At 57.6% G+C, this 21,737-nt stretch overlaps 1 long non-coding RNA gene across 1 annotated transcript; it reads left to right on the top strand.

Annotated features, from left to right (window-relative positions):
* The first annotated feature begins 10,077 nt into the window (after nucleotides 1-10,077).
* Nucleotides 10,078-11,996, top strand: LOC142603670 (uncharacterized). Its single transcript, XR_012837558.1, has 3 exons — nucleotides 10,078-10,188; nucleotides 10,528-10,626; nucleotides 11,135-11,996. It is a non-coding gene; the product is annotated as an uncharacterized LOC142603670 (long non-coding RNA).
* The last annotated feature ends 9,741 nt before the right edge of the window (nucleotides 11,997-21,737 follow it).

Genomic DNA, 21,737 nt, shown 5'->3' on the forward strand with positions numbered 1-21,737 from the left:
CCGACTCTGCCTCCAGTTTGACCCGTCTCGCTCCGTAGTGAGGCACTGGGTGTTCGCAGCACGTGGGTTTGTCCTGGCAGTGCAGGAGCTGGCTGCTGCGGATGGCGATGGATGGGATGAGGGGCTCTGGGTCAGTCTGGCAGCAGGCTGTGTGGTGTATCCAGGGATGTCACCGCCGGCCGGGGACACGGGCAGTGCGGGGGCTCGCTGGGAGCAGAGATGGGGCTGGCAAAGTGCTGCTGCCTTGCTTGGTATAAGGCTCCTGGGGAGCTGGAGGGAAATCCTTCCCTTGGGAAACCTTCCCTGCGCTGCCTGTGTGGTTTGGTACCTCCGGGCAGAGAGAAAACACAGTTTGCTCTGTATCATTAGCCTGGATCAGCAGGAAAAAAGCCATGGCCTCGGGTGGGATTGCTGGGAGAGGAGGCAGAGGAGCATCACGTGAAAGTGGCTTGGGAGGAGGTAGCAAAGCAGCAGCGAGGCAGATCCCCCCTGCGCCCGCTCCCTGCCGCATCTCTGTGTCGGTGATGCCGTGGGCTTGCGGCATTTCCCGAAGCCTCCTGGCTTCCCGTGGCAGCCGTGGTATTAGATGAATCGCCCTCCTTCCCCGGGCTGCGCCTCGCTGCCCGCTCCTTCCCCGGCCCCTTCGCCGCAGCTGATCATCAATCGAAGCTGAAATAGCCCTGTCTCAAGTACATCTCCTATTCCGCTTGAGTGACCGCAGCTACCCGGGATCTGGGGTTTTTTTTTCCCCGCAGACCTTGGCACGGCGTTTGCAGAGAGGCTGGGGACGTGGGGCCATCGCTGCTCCCCTCCGCAGGGCGCATCCCTGCTCTGATGGGAAAAGCTGCTCCTCGAGCAAGAGGAAACCCCAACCCCATGCAGCCAAGGGGGTGTCACCCCAAAAAACATTGTCCTGAAACATAAATCCAGGTTTCAAGGGACCGTCACCTCCATTTTTTCCCCACGCTGCCAGCTGTATCCCATAGGATAAATAGCATCCCAGGAGTTTTTCCATGTAGCTCTTAGTTTCTGGTGTCATTTCCTAGGATCAAAATGATGCTTTTACCTAAGCTGGGCTTGATGCTGGGCTTGGGACTCTGCTCCACGCTGGGTCTCGTAGAAGGATCGCATCCAGCACTGGCTTTCCCTTAGCCATTCCCAAACCTGGGCAGAGTTACTGAAGGAAGATTTTTCTTTTTTTGTCGGGGCGAGGGGCTGCCGGAGGGGACTAACGTGCACGAAAGTGCACGTTAGTCCCCTCCGGCAGCCCCTCGCCCCGATGAACATCTTTCTGATGGAGAGGATGTGCTGGACCACAGGTATCGGGCAGCTCAGCGCCACGACCTGCATCCTGGAGCATCCCATCCCCGTAGCACGCCCGGGTCTGTTTGCATTTGGGTCTTTCCCGAATCCTGCTTTGTTTCTTTATTTTTTTAATATTTTTTTTTTCCAGTATGAAAAAGAGTTCAGCAGTGAAATATATATTATTTGCATGTGTATTTTTCTAAAAAATATATGTATTAAAATAAAAAATGTCCACAAAACCTTCTCGACTGGGACTGCGTGAAGGATGTGGGGAGAGAGAGAGAGATTGGAATAAATTGTCTTAAAAATTACTTTCTTGCTCAGTCCCGTGTTTTAATCAGATGGGTCTTCTCCATGCTGCCCGCTCAGCCCCGATGGTCCCCAGTGCCTTCCCCAGCTCAGCCCCCACCAGCTTCTCCCTTTTGATGACCTACTTTTTTAATAGGGAAAAATTGATGCACCTTTTAAAGAAACGTTAATGTTTGCCCCGGAGCCAGCTAGGCACACGAAGGAGATTTAATTTTTATTTTCTTTTCCCCTGTGCGCTCAATCTCTGCCAGTCACCGCTGATCTGAGCTGGGATCCTGCTCTGGCCTCGGGACATTTGATTTCACTGTATTTAAAAATCAATTACTCAGTATTATCTTATTAAAAAAAAAAAAAAAAAAAGATGTTCCCTCAGATTAATGGGCTGGGAGTGTCATCCTCCACCCAGGCTTCGCAGACCACGTCCCCTCGGGTCTCCGTATGTCCAAGCTGAGCTTATTCCCTGCAGCGCTGGTTTATCTCTCTCGATGGCCCAGGAACGGGGTTTCACGGCCACGTTTCTCTTCGGAAGGAGCTGCCCTGTTCCTTCCTTTTTTTTTTTAATTACTCCCAGCTTCACCATTGCAGGAGGGAAACCCGTCAGCCCTGCAGCCCGTGCTCGGATGTCTTACCCGGGGTTTTTACCTGGATGTGGGCTGAGCAGCTACGGAAAACCAGAAGCCACGTGCCCTGGGAGCGCTTTTGTTTCCTCCATCCGATGAATTACTCATCACCGCCTTGCCCGATAAGCTTGTGTGTATAAGAAAGGAGGTTCTTGTTCTTTAGGTGTTTGCTCAGCGCCGGGTGCCCTTTGCAGTGGGTGCACCCGTGGCACCTCCCGGCCGCTGATTTTTGGTGGCTGGGTGCAGCGGACGCTTACAGAACGGTATAGAGAGGCTATAGGGGAACCAACGCACAGCGAGAGGGAGTGAGATCCTCGGCCACTTAACCCTGAGCTGGGAGGTCTGGTGTCCCTGTCCTGAGCTTGTTTAGCCTTTAATGTGTGAGAAACGAGGTGCGTTAAACGAGGCGAGGGGCAGCTGAGGGATGGCACCCTACCCAGGAGGGTCTTTGGCTGAGCTGAGACCGCCCTCATTTTAAATCCCCAAAGGTGGGTTAGACCAGCCGTGATTTGGGTGACTGCAGGAGGAGACCCTGGCGAAGAGTAGCACTGGAGGAGGAAGGTGCCGTACGTACGTCATGGCTGCTGCCTGTCTCCCCATCCCCGCCTGCGGGGTATTAATTACACCCTCCATGCAACAGCTTCAGGCAAGCTGATTCAGTCCCCGGCTGATGCCACCCAGCCATGAGACCCAGGGCTTGGGGACAGCCCGGGGGCTGCTCCAGCTCCGATCCTGCCAGCCTGAGAGCAGCAAGTGGCGCTCAGCCCCCTCTCCCTCCCCCGAGGGATAAAAAGGACGTTAGCTTGCTGGGCTCCGGGGGTTTTATTGCATCTCTATTAAAGCTGTTAAAAATCTTTCCATTGTAGTAGTGTCTGGGAGTGATAAGTATTCATAACAGAGGGGATTCAAGATGGGTTTGGCTGTAAAAACACCTCTAAGCTGGCTGGATTTATGGCTGTTAAATCATCCCTTTTCTCATCTGCCACAGCCTTTTCAGATGTTCATCACTGAACAACAGCGAAGTTGGGGCCATAATTCGTGCCGCAGTGTGCGGAGCAAGAGGGAGGGAGTCCTCTCCATCCGTAACTAGCTCGTGATTTACAGGGACCGTCTCTTACTCTTTTTTTTTTTTCTTTTTTTTTTTTTTCCCTCGAGCAGGAGATGCTTTGACTCTCGTTAGCTGCTCTCATCCACACGCTGCTGCCAGCTTGCTTGGCCAGCTGGAGCCAGGCAAGGGCCGGTGGATTTAGAGCCACGCCAGAAAGTTTGACAGCAGCATTCGGGGAACTCGGGGCTGGCCCTTGCCCGCAGCGGGCTCCGCAATGCGGGGCTGCACCTCTCGTCATGCTCGGGCTCTGTTTTGGGACTGCATCTCCCCATCCTCCCCTTGCTTCGGGGTGAAACATGGGAAAATCCCACGGATGCCCACCGCAGCACCCTGCAAAGAGCCAGGGTTTAGGCAGCGGTGTGGCGGGAGGGAGCGAGGTCTTGCGACAGCAGCGTAAAACTTAATCCGTGCTTTGCAAGGGCCTGCTGCCCGCTCTCCCTTTCCATTGCTTCTCAAAACAGATCACTGAAAATCTTTTGGGGGTAAAGCCTCCGGCTTTGTCCGGGGGCTGGCAATCCTTGCCCGGCCGCAGCGTGTCCAGGATGCGACCAAAGGCCAGAGCGAAGCTGCCAGGTAGTGGGTCCTGCTGCACCGGGGCCAGCATCCCGCCTGGGTGCTGGCAGCTATCGCAACGCCAGCCCGGTACCTGCAAAGCGGGACCCCAAAACATCTGGCAGAGGTTGTTTTGCCCCCCCCCCCCCCCCCCCCGTTTCTGCCAGCTGTGCCGGTAATCGGTTTCGTAGCCCCATCAAGTGTCTGCCAAGTGAACTGCATTGCTGGCTCCCAGCTTTCTGGCCCCCGGGTGAGGCAGCGCTTGGCCCGATACCGCACACGGGATTTGAAGCGAAATATTCGGCCGGTGGTGCCGTCAAAGCCAGGACGTGCCCGGGAAAAAAATTCCCGGCAGATGTGGCCCCGTCCGCTCTCCCATTGGAAAAACCCCTGGTGTGAAGCAGGGGGGGAGAGTTCTGTGCAGAGCTGGAGTTGATTTGCTGCCAGGGGACCCCGGCCATCGCCCCGCGGTGTCCCTCGGTACCCGGACGTGTCACCGCAGGGTGTGCGGGCAGCGGAGGATAAATAGCAAAGGTGGGTGTGAAAAAGGCTGCTTGTGGGGGTGGTATGGGGGGAAAGGACACTGCCCAAGGTGAGGGGGCTGGGGGCTGGGGCTGGGTTTGGCAGGAGACCCGCAGAAATAATGTGCTGTGCTCAGCTGGCTGCAGTGCTCCCCTCTTTAGATTCTCTGTTGTCTAATATGGGGCGGCTCAGCCTTACCTCAGTGCTTTGGGGCTCTATCCACTGAATACTGCTGAATGTCCTAGGGGTTGTAAGAAGGAGATCTGTTGAAATCCCCTTATTCCTCCCTCCAGACACAGAGTATCTCCAGGAGATGTTTCCTCTTGTCCTATGGTAAGTGTCAAAGAAAACCCAGGCGTCCTTCCGTTGGAATGGGGGGGGATGTTTAGCTTTTAAGTCTCTAAACTTAGAGACATAGATCCCACCACTAAAGCATTTGATTTTATCATCCTCTGAATGATTTACAATTGAAATTGGAAGATTCCTATGGAGAAACATGACTTTGACTTATTTTAATTTTTTTCCCTTGCAGGAGCGTGAACATCCCCAGTCTGTTGTACAGCAGCCCAGGGACGCTGCTGGGAAGAGATGTGCCACGGCTCCCGTTTCGGAAGGGCTCGAAGGCAAGGCTGAGTCACCGTGTGCACGGGCAGAGCTGCAGATAGGGCCCTGCACAGTAATGAAACACATCTGTCCTTTGCGGCCACATCCCAGATGTGAGTCACATCCTCTCGCTCTGCACTTTCAACCCGACACACTGTGTTCGGGCAAGGTCACTGCAGCTCCTTGGCCGGCCAGGGAGGCACGTGGTGGTGTCTTGCCCAAATTATTTTCACCAGGCCTTCACCCGAGCGCTGATTTTTTAGTTTTTTTTATTTTCACTGCTGGTTCCCCAAAGGGCATTTTGCTCAGCTGCGACCAGCCTTTGCCATGGGCTCAGCCTAACTCACCCCTCCGCAAGCAAAGCAGGACGTGCAGTCTGGATAAGCTGGAAAATCCCAGTCCTGTCCTGCCAGCACGCTTTTTCTCCCCAGCAGATCCCTCTGCAGCTGGTTGAGTACGATGCTGGAGGATGCTTTCTTGGCGGGGAGGATGCAGTGCTAACGGGGGCCGAACCCACGAGGCAGTTCCCCTCTCTCCCCTCGCCAGCAGCAAGGCTGGAGCAGCAAATGCACCGGGGGATTTGCTATGCAAAGCATCAGCCCAGCGGGTGTGGGACCTGCCGGGGCTCGTTTGTGGGTCCACAGGATGAGGATGACACAGGACGGCTGCCGAGCATCGGTGTTGCACGCCCTCCTGGGCAAAGCAGGGCACCAGCTACGGCACTGCTGCTCCTGGTGCTATTTCTGACAGTGCTGCAAAAGCTGTTTGCAGGTTTATTCCAGCCTTGGGGCTTGTCCACGTGTTGTGTTGTGGCCCCCCACAAGTCCCGGGGAGCAGGATGCACGCAGAGCCTGGCCGAGCAGGCTGGCCTGGGGCGGGGGGGGAGTGGACTCTGGAGCCCCCACCAGCAAGAAATCCCAGCCCTGATCCTGGGAAAATCAAAGACCCAAAGCAGCTGAGCGTGTGTCCTAGCTGGGAACGTGAGCGCAGACTGAAGGGTGATTTTTCCTCTTACAAATAGGGTGGAGGCATGCGTTTTTTCCCTGCAGCACGCTGTGTTGCTCCAGCAGCGCACCGTGCGGGTGGCCGATCCGCTCAGCTGCATCCCCGAGCGTGGGTTTTATGAGCCATTTCTGCAGTTCCCCGATGAAATGGGACATTTTTGGCTGCAACCACAGGACAGAAACCTTGGGGGGCCAGGTGGGACGTGGGGTCTCCTGTGTCACCTCTGCACAAGGTCACCTTCTCCAGCCTTTAGCTATTTATCAGAGATAAACACTTCCTCCTCCTCCTCCTCCTCGGGGACCAGCCATTCAGGGCGCGAGAAGCCCTACAAACAAGAAATCCAGGGATGCGGCACCAAAAAAAAAAAAGAAAAGATTGAGGTCCCCACGGGTTTACTGTGGGGCTGGCAGCCAGCAAAGCTGCTTCCTCACTGAAGGGAGGCAAAATGGAGCCGTTTTCCTTGGCTGGCCTCTCCTCCGGCCGCTGCGTGCGCCGCTTCCAGGCAGGGTGCTTCGACAGGAGGGACAGGCAGGGCTCTGCCTGCAGGCTCCTGGCTCTGCTGTCACTCGGACAGCGCTGGAAATGGGTCTGAAATGACCTTTCCCCATTGCAGCCCTGTGGGGCGGTTGCTTTTGCCCGTGGATTTTAGGATCCGGCCCCTCCTGGTCCCTGCAGGAGCTCGCTGGTCCTCACAGAGAGGATGCTTGGAGAGGAACGGGTCCCCAAAGCAGGGGAGGAAAAGGATGCTTGCACATGCTTAGCTGGGAGGCCAAGTTTCCCAAGATGGCACTGTGGTGTTTTTTTATAAGCTGTCACCGCCAGCAGAAAGGGGAAAAAAAAAAAAAAAAAAAAAAAGAAGCTCCTGAATAACGTGCGTCTGGTGCAACTGCGCAGGGCAAATATTTGACGTGCTGAATAAATGAGCAGGAGGGAGACGTCAGGCTCTTGCACTGGGGAGCTCTGACTCATGTTCCCGCAGCAAGCAGCACTTCAGACACCTTCCCTGCAGACAGCTGCCAAATGTCCCCGTCCCCGGAGCGTGGCACGCAGGGACGAGCGTGCCCACGCCTCCGCTCCCAGCCGGGGATCCTTGCACAGCCCTGGCACCCGGGGGTGCAATTAACGCCCCAGGGTGGGCTGGGGCAGCCTCATGGGTGGTGGAGAGGCAGCAGCAAGGGGGGGGTGACCGGGAGGGTGCTCCTGGGTTGCACCCACTGGTTTGGGCCCCACCTCCCCTCCGTTTCTTGGGGATGCTGAGCTCTGATCCAGTCGTTTCCCAGCCTTAGTTACACTCAGGATGCTCTTACTGAACAAACAGCCCGGACATGCTGCAGCCACCTCGCTGTCCGTGTGGTGGGTTTCACCTCCTGGCTCTGACTCAGGTTTCAGGTGAAAATATTGGGCAATTCCCCCCCTCTCCCAATACGCATTTTAAGCCTGTGCTAAAGCAACAGCGTTTTTCTGGCCAGTTACTCGCGGTCGCTTGGGTGGAAAGCTCGTTCGTGCAGCAAGAGCGAGCGTTTAAGCAGAGCACTGTGGTTTTTCTGCCCGTCCGATTGCAGCTGCAGGGGAAAAGCGGAAGATCTCGGCCGAGCTCTCGTTTCCCATCAGGGCAGCGTTTGTGCACGGGGAGGTTCGGGGCGGGGGGGGGGGGCAGACCTGCAATTCAATCTCCGGCATGAAAACCTTCGCTTCGGGTACAATACTGCCTGTGTCCTCCCGCTGCGGCCGCGCCATCCCGGGTGCTGCCGCAGGGACAGGCTGTCCCAGCCTTGTGCTCGCGCTGGTGGCACTGCCTGCCTGGAGGGACAGCTTGTGCCTCTGAGGACAGAAAGTATTTTGCGACGTGCTTTGGTTTTGCAGCGTGCGTGTGTCTGTGAATTGTTCTTCCCCCCGCCGATTACGTCCTGAGGTTTGTGGATATGAAAGTCCACATGTCCCTTTCTTCTTTTTAATTGCTATAATTTGTCCGGCTCTTACCTGTGGTCAGGAGCAAGGCTTGCCTTTGAGCTCCCTCAGTGGATTTATTTTGGTTTTGATGCTGCGCAAAAAAAAAAAAAAACCAAAAACCAAAAACCCAAAACCAAACCACTTGTGTTGTGCCCCGTACGTGCATCCTGCGCACGGGTAATTTTGCTTGCTGGAGTAATTTCCTTGCCCCCAGTGGGACTTCTCTTGTGAATAAAGCTATGTGGGATCAGAGTCTAAAAACCACAGCCTGGGAAATTTATGCAGAGGAGGGAAGGAGGGAGATTGTTCCTAGCAGGCGAACAGCGGGGCTGATTGCTGTTCTCATTGCAGGCGGAGGGCTGGGCTGGTGCTAATTAGCAGGCGGCTGGATGCAGGGCAGAGCGCGATAGCTTATAAATTGCCTCGGAGCAGAGGTTGATGCCTCCTGCCCTGGACGCTGGGGTGGTGGGTGCCTTGGGGGGGGCTGCTGCTGGGCTGGCGGTGCTTCCCTGCACCGGTGCCAGGCGTGGCGTGCTCGGTCGGGGCTTCTGCCCCAGTTTTCCAGCATCCTGGAGCCTGTGATGCTTTTTTCCTCTCTTGGGTGGGAAGAGGAGCCCGGCCATGCTACCAGCAGCTGAGCTGGGGCTGCTCTGCTTGCACGGTGTCTGGGACAGGAGGAGGGGGTAAGGCTGCTGTGAAGGCAAGGGCTGGAACAAAAGGTGCGAGATCAGAAAAGGGAATAGTTGAGGGAAATGCCTGTCTCTGAACAGTCTGAAACCTCAAGTATTCAGGGCAGGAAAAAGTAAAGGCTGAAGGTTTTGGCGGGGGCATGGGGAGAGCACCGGGCAGAGCCTGGGCTGAGCTCTCGGCTGAGAGCAGAGGGCACAAAGCAGCCGGGCCCCGGGGAAGGGACCGGGCTGTGGTGGAACATGTCCCCCGGTCCTGCTCCCTGCAGCCACAGGAGATGCCCCCATCCCTGGGGGGACTTCCTGGGAGCTGCTCCCCGCAGCCGGGCTCATCCTGGGCCCTCCACAGCAGCCCCCATCCCTTGGGGACCGGGGCCCCCCAAGCCCCCTGGCACTGGGGAGCAGGGCGATGCCCCTCCAGAGCCCGCTGGCACTCGCCGCCTCCGAGCCCCGGCAGCAGCCAGCGCGCTCTGTGTCCCCAGGCAGGGCCTGGCAGCAGCCCCAGGGGACCGCCCCGCCAGCATCGCCGCCCCAGGTGGCCTTGTTTTGCTCGGCAAAGGCGGATGGGAGCCACCATCTTCTGAACGAAGAGCATTTTTAATCTCCTGCTCCCGCTCCGTGCAATTAACTTGATTCCCTCCCCTCGTTTCCTGCAGAGGTTTAATTAAAATGCATTGTTCGCCTCGCCAATTATTTGCTCTGTCCCCCGGATAACCTCTGTGCAGCGGCTGGGTTGTTGGGGCTTTTTTTTTTTTTTTTTCCCTTTCTCTCTCTCTCTTTTTTTTTTTTTCCCCCTCTTGTTGTTGACAAGGTTTTTATTCCGCTCCCCCCCCTTGGCAGCTCCACGTTTACCTGCCTGGGAGAGCGGGACGGGGGAGATATGCGAAGCACGGCAGCCGTGCACGCACGCGGGCGAGCAGGGGGGCTGCAGCATCATCCCTGCGGCGCCGAGCGAGGCTGGGGGGGGCGGGGGGGGAGGCGCATGGTGCTCTGTGCCCCCAAGCAGCTGAAACAACAAGACCTTGTTGACTTGCCTTTGAGTTCCCCAGCCCTCGGCAGCTGCTGCTCCAGCAGGTGATAATTGAAACCGGGAGCGAACCTGGATGGCGTCAGGGGTTGAGATGTAGTTCAGACCTCATCCCCCGCTCCTCTCCCTGCCACCACGGTGCAATAAAACTGCTGTCGCTGGGGCTTTGCACAGGGCTGGGGGAGATGAGGAGGGGGTGATGCTCTGCTCCAGTCCCCGAGGGTAGTGGGACTGGGAACCGAGCGGCTGCAGCACCGCAAGGTCATACCTCCAGGAGCGATTTTGGAGAAGGGGCGTTCAGCGCTTTCTAAAAATAACCCCGGCGCAGGACCGAAATAACAAGCTGCTCTCAACCAGCGCTGTGCTTGAACCCGGGCCAAGGCAGCTGCTGCCGGGCCGGCGGCGGCCCCTCGGTGTGCCGCGCAGCTGGCCTTGGCGGGGGGGCACCCACCGGTAGTTCCCCCCCCCACCGGCAAGGGCTGGGGAAAGGCCAGAGAGGAGGTGAGCATCGGATCCCTTTGAGAGATGCTGATGGTCAGCCCTAAAATACAGTATAGGAGGAAGGGCAGGCTGTTGCACAGGTCCCTCGGGAAGCGGGGGGCTGATCCCCCCCCCCCCCCAGGAGCCGGGCTTTGGGAGAGGGGCACAGCCGTGTGGTTCCCCCTTTCCAAACGGGTCGGGTTTGGAGAGCAGGACCCACGCCTTGTCTGGGTCTGTTGGAAGATGCCGGCCTCATGAGGAGTCTGCGGGTCGTTAGCGTCATCTCCTCCTGCATGGTCTCACTAACCCGTCCCCAAAGGCTCCTCTGCTCCTCTCCCAGCAGCGTTTCCCCTTTCGCAGATCCTGCTCCAGTTCCTGGCTCTCCTTGCAGGGGTGCTGGCAAATGCCGTCTTCGTGGTGGTCCCGTGAACTGGGATTTACTGGCTCACTGATTTCAAGGTACGGGTCTGGGCTCGGGGTGTGTTTCATCCGGCTCTGTGCAGCTCCAGGCTGCAAACTCTGTCCCCGTCCCCCCAGGGGATCCCTGGTCTGGCAGCCTGGGGGGATGTTTGGGGTTCCTTCACGTGTGGAATCCCAGGGGATGGCACGTGCTGTGTCCTGGTCTGCGATGAGGTGCTGGGAGGTCCATCGTCGCAGGCAGGGCTGGGGCTGAGCGTCGGACCCCGCGGGAGGAGGTGGTTTTGTCCCTCTGGAGCGGTTGGAGAGGAGCCCAGGCTCTTTGTGCTGCAGCCCCGGGGTGAGCTGGCTCCAAGCCCCCCCAGCTCCCCCATCTCCCCAGCTCTTCCCCAGGAGCAGGAGGGGATGGGGAAAGGCAGAGGACAGACCGAAATCTGCCCCCACTATGAAGCACATCGGCATCGCCCCCCGCCCGGCTCCAGCTGGGTACCGCGGTGGCGCTGCCCTCCCGCGCGGTGATGGGCAAAACCTCTGCTGCCTTTGATTTCAGGCTCGGGACCTGCTTCATGTCACGATCACCCAGCTGACAGCCTCCGTCTTCCCGGCGGAGTGGGAGAAGCCAAAGGAGGGACCCGTTTTACAGGTTGCTGAAGCCGAGTGCGTGGACCCCCCTTGGCATCTATCGCTTCAGCAGGTCCCAGCGGGGTGAAATTTTGGCTGGCTGAAGTCAGCAGCGGCTCTGACAGGGAATTTAGGATGGGGGGTAGAGAGAAAAATGCCGGCCACCATGCCGTGCCCTCGGCTTTGGGACCGCAGGTGCCAAATATTCCTGAATGATGTGGGTGGATGTTCCCATCGGCTCCCGGGTGCTTTGGGAGACCCCCCAGCGCACTAACGCCACGCTCCTATAATGACCTGCAGGAGAAAGGTGCAGGAGCCATTGCCCCGTGGAGAACAGGATTGCACCCTCTCCTCGAGGTCATGTCGTGGCTGCCAGAGCTAATGACTGCTTGGAGACGAGTCTCAGCCCTGGGGGAGTTCTGGGAAATCAGTGCCGGTTCGGTGCTTCGTCCCAAGACCGATAGATTAACTTCAGCTTCGCGCTCCGTCGACGGCCGGCATGGTGCTCGAGGATGGAGGAAATTGAACCCAGCGTGGCATTTTTCCCCATGGGAGATCTTCCTCTGGCAGGCCAGGTGAACCGTCCTGAGTGCCAGCGAGTAGGGCCAAATCCGGACTCGCCGGAGAATGAACTCACTGCTGCAGCAGTTTGTGGTCCTGCTGCTCCTGGAGTGGTGGGGAGCTGCGGCAGTTGTGGTTATTCAATAAATATCTCCTGTGGCCAGCTGGAAAGGTTTTTCCTTGCATTTGCAATTGCCGCCTCCTGAGCATCGTGCTCCTACGCTATGCTTGCATGCAGTGCTGAGCTCTGGCCTGAAAGCTGGATGAAAATTTGGTGCAGGTGAGCCCTGGCCCATGGGTTGGGGATGCACAGGAGGGAGGATGGGAGGAAGAAACCAGGAAGAAACCCACCGTGGTGCTGGGCAGAGCAGGCTCGGTGAGGATGCTGAGCGCCGAGATGCCGGAGGGAAGAAGGCCAGGCTGCGTTTTCATGGTCCTTGGGGTGATTTGGGGAGCTAACGCTGCTCATCCCGCAGGTGGTGGGTTTTGGTGGCATCTACAAGGGGTTGGTGGGGGAAGGATTCAGCTGTTTGTGGACTTCTGCTCCTTGAGGGTTCAACCCAGTGACCTGGTTGAATCTTGAAGAACCATCCCTGATAGATCTAGGTTGAAATTACTCTTAAACTGTGAAGATGAGCTGTTCTTGGTGCTCTGGAGCAAGCAAGCATCCCTCCCGGGGCATTAGCTGGGTGCTGCATTCAAGCCCAGCGGTGCTGAGCTCCCCTCTTCTCCCACCCACTTTTCCAAGTCCACTGATGAACCTTGGAGCAGTTTCCAGTCTAATTGTACCCTGGAGTGGGAATTCCCAGCCAAGGGAGGTTAAATCTTTTTTTTATCCCTCTGGAAGAGGATATAGCAATAGCCTGCGGACCACAGGCCCACTCCACACATCCTACCTGTGCACATGAGTGGACATCCTTCAAGGGAAGGGTCCAAACCTGCCCCGCTTCCAGCTTAAAGCCTGGCCTTGAGTTCAGCCTTGGGACCTCCCCATCCAGACCTACAGGGCTGATTTTGGGGGAGGGAAGAGCCGAGCTCCGTATCGCAAGCTGTTGACATTGAAGTTGCACCAAGCACATGCGTGGTCCTCGTGGTCCTATGTGGTCCGGTGGCCCTGCTCCACCCGGCCAAGCAGCAGACGGTCTCTCCTGGGGCAGTGTGTCCTTCTGAGTGCCCATCATTTTGTGTTGGGTTTTTTTATTTATTTTTTTTTTTGGCTTAAAATCCATACGCCTGGCTGTTACTGCCTTTATATGTATGTGCTTTATAATTGAAAACTCTCAGCTGTGCGCTTCTCCCATGCAAAGTGAAGGCTCCAAAGCAGCAGGTGGAAATTGAGCCGATATCTCTGCTGCCGAAGTGAAAATTTGAACGAAAATTTAATTTTTCCTCCGCAAAGCAGGGAACCGGGTTCCCAGGGCGCCGGCCAAAAGCCTGCGATGACCTTGCCTTGCAGGGGCTGCGAGGCTGTGGGAGCAAGCCCTGGCTCTGTCCCAGGTATGCAGAGATATGGGCGATGAGGTGAAGGAGAAGGTCTTTCTGAAGCATGTCTTGGCCATGGAGTTTCAATGCGATTTCCCGATGGGTTTCTGGGTTGGGGAGAGGGAACTGAGCATCCCCTGGGCTTTGAGCATGGCCAGCGAGGCTCAGTCCTCTCCTACAAGGAGGCTCAGCAGCCTTGGGCCAAGGCGTGAGCCCACTGATGGTGTTGAGTGGTGCTCCATGCTCAGCGAGGTCTTGGTGCTTCCAGACATCCAGGTGTACTTCAGCCAGGTGCTGTTCTGCAGCATCGAGCTGTCCTTGATCCTCTTCAGCACCCTGCTCTTCATCAACCTGGTGGCCCAGGACTTCGTGCGGGCTGCCGTTGTCACCTGCAGAAGGTAACGATGACGTTGGCATTGTGCAGAAGGTAAAACATTGCCGGGAGCATCTGCTCTTGGGCTCGGGGCTTTTGGGCACCCAAAGGCTCCCGGGGGCTGCAGAGGATGGGTTCCATCGCTGAGGGACCCCTTGGAGGGGCAACACTGACGATGCATGGAGAAACGGCAGGCATGGAGGGAAGCGGGGAGAAGAAACCTGGCTGCCAAACCGCTGGTGGAGAGATGCTATCTGAGCTAGAGCTCTGCCGCTGCCGGCTGTGCGAGGGAGGAGTGTTCTTCCCGGCGGGGCCGGGGGGTTCGGGGGGTGCACGGCCCCGTGGGAGCGTTTTCTCGCATCCCACGTGGATTTGATTTCACAGCCCGCGGATTCCTTTCCGCTGAGCAAAGCCTGTGGAGCCGCCTGCGTGAAGGAGCCGCGCGGCCGCAGCAGGCGTGTTCCTCTCGTATATTATTTTTCGTTTGTTTTTAATTGAAAGACAAAAGGCTGCGTGCTGGAGGGAGCCTGCCTTTCCCAGAGCCGCTTTGTCTTACGTCTTCATGGGAAGAGGAGAAAGATGCGTAGGGAGCCGGGCAATCCCCGGGGCCACCGATCGCCACCCAGCCCTGGGGTCACCCTCCCCCATTCCCGTGGGATGACCAAACCCCACCGAGCACCAGCTGCCCCTTTCCTGGGGAACTGGTTTGAGCCAGGGGCGAAGGGGGAGCAGCTGCGGGGCGCGGGTTTACGCCGCAGGCAGGTGTGCCTATCATTTGTGCTCTCCTGAGCTCGCTTGCTTTCTTTTCTTGGTGGGTTTTTTTTTTTTTTTTTTTAATCCTCTCGAAACAAAAAAAAAAAAAAAAAAGGAGAAAAAAAAAAAAGAAAAAAGGGCAGCTGCACCCAGCAGAGCATCCCGCAGCAGCCTGCGGCCGCCTGGGCAAAGCTGGGGCTTCACTCACGTGCCGGATCTCGGCTTTGCAGGTGATTCCTGCTCCATCCCTTTGCCAAACCAAACCCTCTCGCTGGCCGGGGAGGGGGGGTTTCCAGGCGGGTCAGGGTGTTTGTCAGAGCAGGGATGTTTTCGGGAGCAGCCGCCAAGTCGAGGAAAGCAGCCCACCCTGCAGCGCTCGGGGCCGCCCAGCAAAGGGGTGGCTATTTATGGGCTGAAAAAGGAAAATTGTCCAACTGCCGAAATTGGCAGCGAATCCCATGACTATAATAAACAGCTTCCCAGCCAAGGTCCCTGGCTATTTTCTCTCTGTTTTGGCTTGGAGAGGAAGATTTATTTTGTTTGCTGCTTGGAATTTTTTTCCCCTCTATTTTTTTTTTTCCCCCCCCTCTTCCTTGGGGACATTTAAAGACAAGAGCCACCCCCCCACCGCCCTCCCGAGCCCAGGCGGGGTTCACTGCCTTCCTGTGTGTCTCCTGGGTCCATGGAGGTGTCAGTGCCCCCCGCCGCACTCGAAGTAGAACCTTCTGGGGTGAATTCAAAGCCCACCCCTTACAGACCTGCAGGGCGTTTGTACCTTCCAGATGAGCCTTGATATTAAAGAAAAATACTATTTAAAAAAAAAAAAGAAGGCAGAAAAAACAGGCCTCCAGGAAGTGTTTTCCTGGCGGTGGGACCAACTGATGGGGCAGGAGGATGGATTCTACGTCAGCCCTTTCCTTCCCTGTTTTCCCCAGGGAGGCATGGGCTGCCAAAGCCCGGTTTGGGAGCCCCCACGTTGTTGCGCTGCCCCTGGGTGCCCCTTTCCCCATCCTGCAGAACCCCCCAGCTGCCGCATCTCATCCCCGTGGGACGCAAAGTGCATCAAGCCGGAGAAATCAGGAATAAATGACGGGTGCCTGTGCAGCATCTCGGTGAGGTGACGGCTCCGGCGATGCAAGGGACCCACAGCATCCCTGTCCCCGTGCTTGCAGCAGGCTGGAGCGGCAGGGGGGAGTTATTAGGAGTTGAGACCCGCATTTGGGGACAGCCCTCGCTCTGCACACACAATGCAGCAGCTGTGATGAGGGACCACCGGCACCCAAAGCTGGTGGGACTGGGGCAGCTCCTGGCTCTGCTCGCAGCGGGAGGATGCGGTTCGCAGCTTGTCACAGAGGGGATTTGGCAGAGGCTGCTCCCCGCTGTTTATTGATGTTAAAGCTAGGTTTACTCTCTTGGAAGGACTTTTCTTGCCCCCAGCTAATGGCTCCTGTCAGTTTTCCTGCGGCACTGTTTGCTCTCCAGCCTGGGGAGCGGGATAAGGTCTAACTGCGTTTTACCCGATACCAAGGTGCTCCCAAGGACAGATTCCCGTGGGCGAGCGTGAGGGTGGGCACAGCCAGGCAGGGACAGGCCAAAGGCACCGGGGAAAGCCTGCAAAATGAACGGCCTATTTAACCGCAGCCTGTAGCTTTACTGCCTGCATATTAGCAGCACATGACTTCAAAGCAGCCCCGGCAAACTCCCCGGGGAACTTTGCATCCCTGCAAGGTTTTAAACCCACCTTTGCACAACCAGGAGCAGCATAAATGAGGTTTAGGGGAAGCCGTGCCGTTGGGTAACGAGGTTTTGGGCAGGGTGAGATGCTGCAGCCAGTTCCGGTCCCACAAAGCCACCACCTGCAGCAGAGGGGACCTTTAGGATTTTGCGTGGGATTTCTTTCTTTTCCCACAGGAGCCAGGCTTGCCAGCTGGCTGTGGTTACGCCAAGCGCGGACATCTCCAGGATCTCTTCCTGATGGCAGAGCGGCGCTTGCCCATCGATTGCCCTGCTCCAGGGCCCTGCCAAATGGCAGGGATGTCCGAGCTGGTGCATCCTTGAATTCATCGGGGTCAGTCCCAGTCGGAGGTGAAAGACTGGCCGTGCTGGAGCAGGACGGGGCAGCTCCCCGGGGTCAGCAGCGTTTCTGCAGGGGTAACACCTCCCTGCGGAGAGCCCCACGGGACACGAGGTGCCGTACAGGGCGGGATGCATCGGCACGACCCTCGTCTGGCCGGCATTTCTGCAAGCGTCGAAAGCCAGCTGGGAGACGCGGAGTGCTCCTGGCCCCCCGCGAGCAGCTGGGAACGCGGCTGGGCTGAGGCTGTGCGGAGCACGTGCAATGAGAAGGCCAGGTCTCAGCGCAGTGATGGGAAGGGCTCACCGGACCTGGCGTTTTACCGCGCTGTGCGTGCTCAGAGCTCGGTTTTTGCCTCTTCTGCAAGTGGATACAGTGACCTGACCCCCCCCCCACCAGACCCTGACTGCATCCAGCAGAAGGGCTGGTGGCTTTTCCATGGCGCGTGCCTGCACCCCAGCCTTCGCTGCAGGATCAGCCCTTCCTCGGGTCTCCCCAGCCCCTCAGGCTTCGCAGCACCTCTCCGGTGAGCCGCAGCCCCCCGGGGAGCCGGCGCTGACACGAGCCAGATTTCGGAGCAGGGCGCAGGAGGCTGGCGAGGGCTCGCCTTGGCAGAGCGGAGAGGGGAACAGCTTGCGGCAGCCTCTCTCCCCCTCCGAGCGCCTGCTGGGGTGCGTTCCCTAACCTTTCCTGTCTCCGTTCCACTCCTGTGTTTCTCTCTCTCTCCTCTTTTTTTTTTTTTTTCTTTCCTTTCCCCTAACTGTAAATGCGCCATAAAAATGGATCAAATTGCTTAAATCACTGTCATTAAATCAGTGTGAGTCCCCCCTCCGCCCCTGTGCTCGAAGCCTGGCAGAGAACATTTGTTCCAAAGGCTGAACAGCCGTCTTATTGCTCTGAAAGCATATTTGCTGCTTGATGGAAGGAGGAGAGGGGGAGAAAAACAGCCTGCAAGGGAAGGAGGAGGGGGGTGAAACCACCGGGGGCTGTTTCTCCTTGGACACGGGGGAAGGGGGGGGGGAAGCGGGGGCCGTATCCTGCAGGCTGGGTCCTCCCTGCTCAGCTCTCCGTCACCGGCAGGTGATGGGGTGGCAGGGCTCAGGGATGGCCAGGGACACCCCGGGGGGGTGGCTTTGATGCTGGAGCGGGGGGGGGTTCACGCTATAGGGGATGCTGGAGCGGGATCATGGGCAGCGCAGAGGACAGTGCCGGCACAGACCCCACGGCCCCATCCAACGGGGAGCAGCCTGCAATCCTGCAAACCTCGGTGGAGCCGCTCTCCATTCCGACTGGATTGACACCGTGGGCTGTGCCGGCCGGTGGGCTCGCTGCTGTAAACCCCCCCAGACCGGGAGGGGGGGAGTTTGCCGGGGCTGGAGGTGCCGTTGTACGACTGAGCCTGGTGCATGTACGGGAGAGAAATGTGTAAATGTGTTCCTGGTAAACAGGGCAGGTCAAGCTGGTGAAGCTTTCTGAGCCCCCGGGTTGATGAAGACCTGCCAGTCCTGGCTAAAAAGCAGCTTTAGACCTGCTGGTGTTTGCACATCTGAATAAAAAGCATTTGCAAACCCTGACCGTGGGCCCCGCTGGAGCCGGCAGCTCAGAAGAGCTGGGGAAAAGGGATTGCTCTGGAAATTCAGCGTATTTTAAGGGCCTGGTTTGGCACGGGAGGGCAAGTCAGCGATGGAGGCAGACACGGCTGAGTTCAGGAGCTGCCACGTGTTCCCACGCCGGCACCGGGCCGCACGGGGGAATGCAGAAATGCTTCTACCCAGGTGGTCTGGAAAATCCCTGCAGAGAGAGAAACCCAGGCAGCAAACGCCGAGGAGAGCTGGGAGCTGGAGGCGGATCAAAGGCCAAGGCTGGGGAAGGGGCTGCCGCAGGTGGCAGGAGCCGGCAGGGCGAGCAATTCTCCCAGGCACCATCGTGCTGAGCCCTCCTGTTTTTACAGAGCTCCAGGCCAGCGTCTTGCAAAGCCGTTGCACTCACTAGCGACTTTCCGGACCGGTGCTTTGTCCCCGGGAAGGTTTCCCGGAGGATTCACATTCCATCCCTATCCATCGTCCTCCACCCCGCTGAGCTGGGATGCCACCTCCTGCCCTGGGAACTGCCTCCTGGGCTTTGCCCGAGCGATAAGGATGGGATTGGGGTTTGCCTCCGAGACCAAAATATGCCCCCCGCGGGGATGCCGTGCAATGGGGGGCTGCCCACGGACTGCGGCAGGGTGGACGACGGGCTGGTGGAGGGGAGCGGTCGTGGGTTGTAGTCTCCTGACGCTGCACAGATCTTTGCTCAAAAGCCTAAAGAAAAGCAGGAAGATTCGACGTGCCGGCACAGAGCCCCGTGCGCGGGGCAGAGCCGGTGGGGACAGGCAGCCTGTCTCCTGCCTCTGCCCTGGATGCGGTAGCTAAAAGCCAACCGAGCCTAAATGCAAAACAGCTCAGAGGGATGGAGAGCTGCCCAAATTTCTGCAGTGCCAGATTAAAAACGCACCAGCTTGCAAAGGCTGCCCGGAGGCTGGCAGGGGAGCTCAGCCTTCCCGAGGCATGGCACGCTCCGGCTGCCCAGCGAGCCGGTCGGCAAGGGGCTCAGCTCGCCTCTGGGTGTTGCTTCTGGGGACCCAAGGTGGCCTCCCCATGCCCTTGCAGACCTCGTACGTGGCAAGCGGGGAGCCCCCTGCCACGAGACGGGGGCTTGCTTTCACAGGTCCGCCTTGGAAACGGGAGCTTGGAGAGGGCAACGCAGCCGTTCCCTCCTCAAGGGCTTTGCAGACTAATTATTCCCAGGGTAAGATGCTGCTTAATGACTCTCCCCCTCCTCCACCCTTCCCATGGGAAACTGCAGGGACAGCTTCTCCTTGTCCCTCGGGGGTGATGCATGTCAGTCTTAATCCCTGAGCATCCTGATGCTTGCAAGGGACACTCAGAGCTGATCCTTGGCCCTGGTGTAAATCAGAAATAACTCCCTTAAAGGTAGCGGCAGTGAGTTAGCATCTCCCAGCGCTGTGACGCACGAACGCTCCATGTGGGACCGTGTGGGAAAGCAGGGCTGATGATAGGAATAATCAGGTTTTGTTTAACCGTATTGAGCTTTGGGGAGAGGGGCAACCCCTCGTTCCCAGCTTTTGGTCTTTACTTTGGTTTCTGAATGCCTGCGGGCAGCAGATCTGTCTCGCCAAAAGCGCTAATGGAAAAAAAATAATGATATTAAGTCAGGGGAAGCGTTTTCAGACAGGGATTCACCTCTGTAACTGCCATCAAGGTATGGGAGCCGCTCAGCTCAAAGCGGGAGCAGTGATTTTCCTTCTGGCTGCATCCTGGACCACGAGGATGCTGAGAGACAAAGCTTATTCCGGGCCTGTCCCCTCTGTCCTGGTCTCATCCATGTTCTTCCCAGACCAGCTTTCCACCACATGGAGCTGTGTCCTGGCCAGGGCTGGGAAGAGCAGCCTCGCAGGGGCTTACCCGGGTCTGCTTCAGAGGGGTGCCGGAGAGCTTCAGGGGCTCGACGACCTTCACGTCCAGCCCCTCCGCCTACAAGGAAAGGGGATGTTGGTCTGCCAGGTAGAAAGGCAGAGTAAGCGTGAACAGGAGCAGGCCAACAGCCAGCATGGTTGGACCAGATCCAGACCTGGAGATCTCCCAGCTGGTGATGCCAACCAGAGCATCTCAAAGACCTGCTTACCTCCAGGTATCATGTACCACAAGGTGGTACAGAGGCAGGGATGTGATTTCCCTTCTTTCCAACCCAAAACGCTGTGAGAAGCAGAGACGGATCATCATCTCAGGCAAGGTCCAACCCTTGGCTTGATTTCTCCCCAATGGGATGAAGGACCCAGCCGGGTATCACACGAACGGACATTTCTGCCCATGGATGGTGAGGGCCGGAGGGAGCGCATCCCTCCCTGGTGAAGGCAGGCGCTACCACGCTGCAGAGTACTTGCAGCTCACTTTATTGTGGGTGTGTGTTTATTGCTTCCTGATGGGAAGGCCCACATCTGGGACCTATTTGCTTAGGACCTTGTTAGGGGGTTGTGGTCTCAACCGCTCTTTACCTCGGCCTGCCTGTGATCCTGCACTTTGGCTAACTCCCCGGCAAAGCCCTTTGTGGCACGAGGCTCTCAATGTTGGCGTAGTCTGCAAGCTGCTTCACCAGGAGGTCCACCTCGTTGCGGTGGTTGGCCACCTTCTGTGTGTAGGAAGCTGTCAGGGTGCAGAACCAACCAAGGACATCTCTGCATTGGCCACCGTCCTCTCCGTCAGCTTCAGCCAGCTGTCCCTGGGGGGGATACACATGGCGGGTGGCTGGCATTGCTAGCAACACTGGTCTAGGCTGGGAATTTGAGCCATGATGTTCCTCAACACAGGCAAGGAACCCTCTTTTACACATCCTCAGTGACTGGGCTGCCATTCTCCTGGACCACTCCCTTCCCAAGCAGTGACGTCTGTCCATCAGATGGACCGTTGGAGCTGTAAAACCAGGAGTCGAGCAGACCCACACCTGGCCGAGGTTGGCAGGAGTCATGCTCGCTCGCTCCGTTGCTCCTTCCCTTCCCCAGTGCACGGTGCTGGTGGTGCTGGTGAGCTGCAGGTTGATGACTAGCAGGACCCTAAATTTCTCAAGATCTGGGGCTCCAGTGAACTGCTGCTCTCCCCTTTACTGCTTTCAGTGACCCCCTGCCAGAAATAAAGCGTTTGCAAGCTGTGCCAGTGCTCTGGTGGGCTGCAGTGCCCTAAGCAATGCGGGGTCATGCCTCTTCTCCTGGATGAGCTGGGGACCAGTGAAAGGAGGGAACTGGGACCATTAAGAGAGAAATGGGAAGAGCTGAAATGGAAGTGAAGGGTGAGGGAAAGCTGGGGGGGTGGGACTGAGGGCAGATCTGGAAGATGCTCATGTCTCCAGAGATGAGGGATGTTCTTGCAATAGCAAGAAGATGCTGAGCGGCTTGTGCAGCACTGCTTGAAGCCATGATCTCTTGGGAACACCACCACAGCCAGACCCAGCAGCTCTCCTCACCACAGCTACCTGCCAGGCAGCGGGGTGGTGGGGATGAAAGGGGCCTCGCTGCCGGGAGGAAGACCTGGAGGAGGAAGGAGGCTGCAGCCTGGTTGTAGCTGCCTGGGAACCTCTTGGGCTTTGGTGCTTTTTCCTGATGAGGCCCCACAAATCCCACAGCGAGATCTTGGCTCGAGTTGCACGGCGTAACGTATGGATCCAATATAGCCAAGCCACGTTTGTCAGTGCAGCCTCCGAGCTCCAGCAGATGCGAAGTTTCTAGGAAATTGTGGG

The sequence above is a fragment of the Balearica regulorum genome, chromosome 13 (assembly GCF_011004875.1).
Source record: "Balearica regulorum gibbericeps isolate bBalReg1 chromosome 13, bBalReg1.pri, whole genome shotgun sequence".
Taxonomy (NCBI): Eukaryota; Metazoa; Chordata; class Aves; order Gruiformes; family Gruidae; genus Balearica; species Balearica regulorum.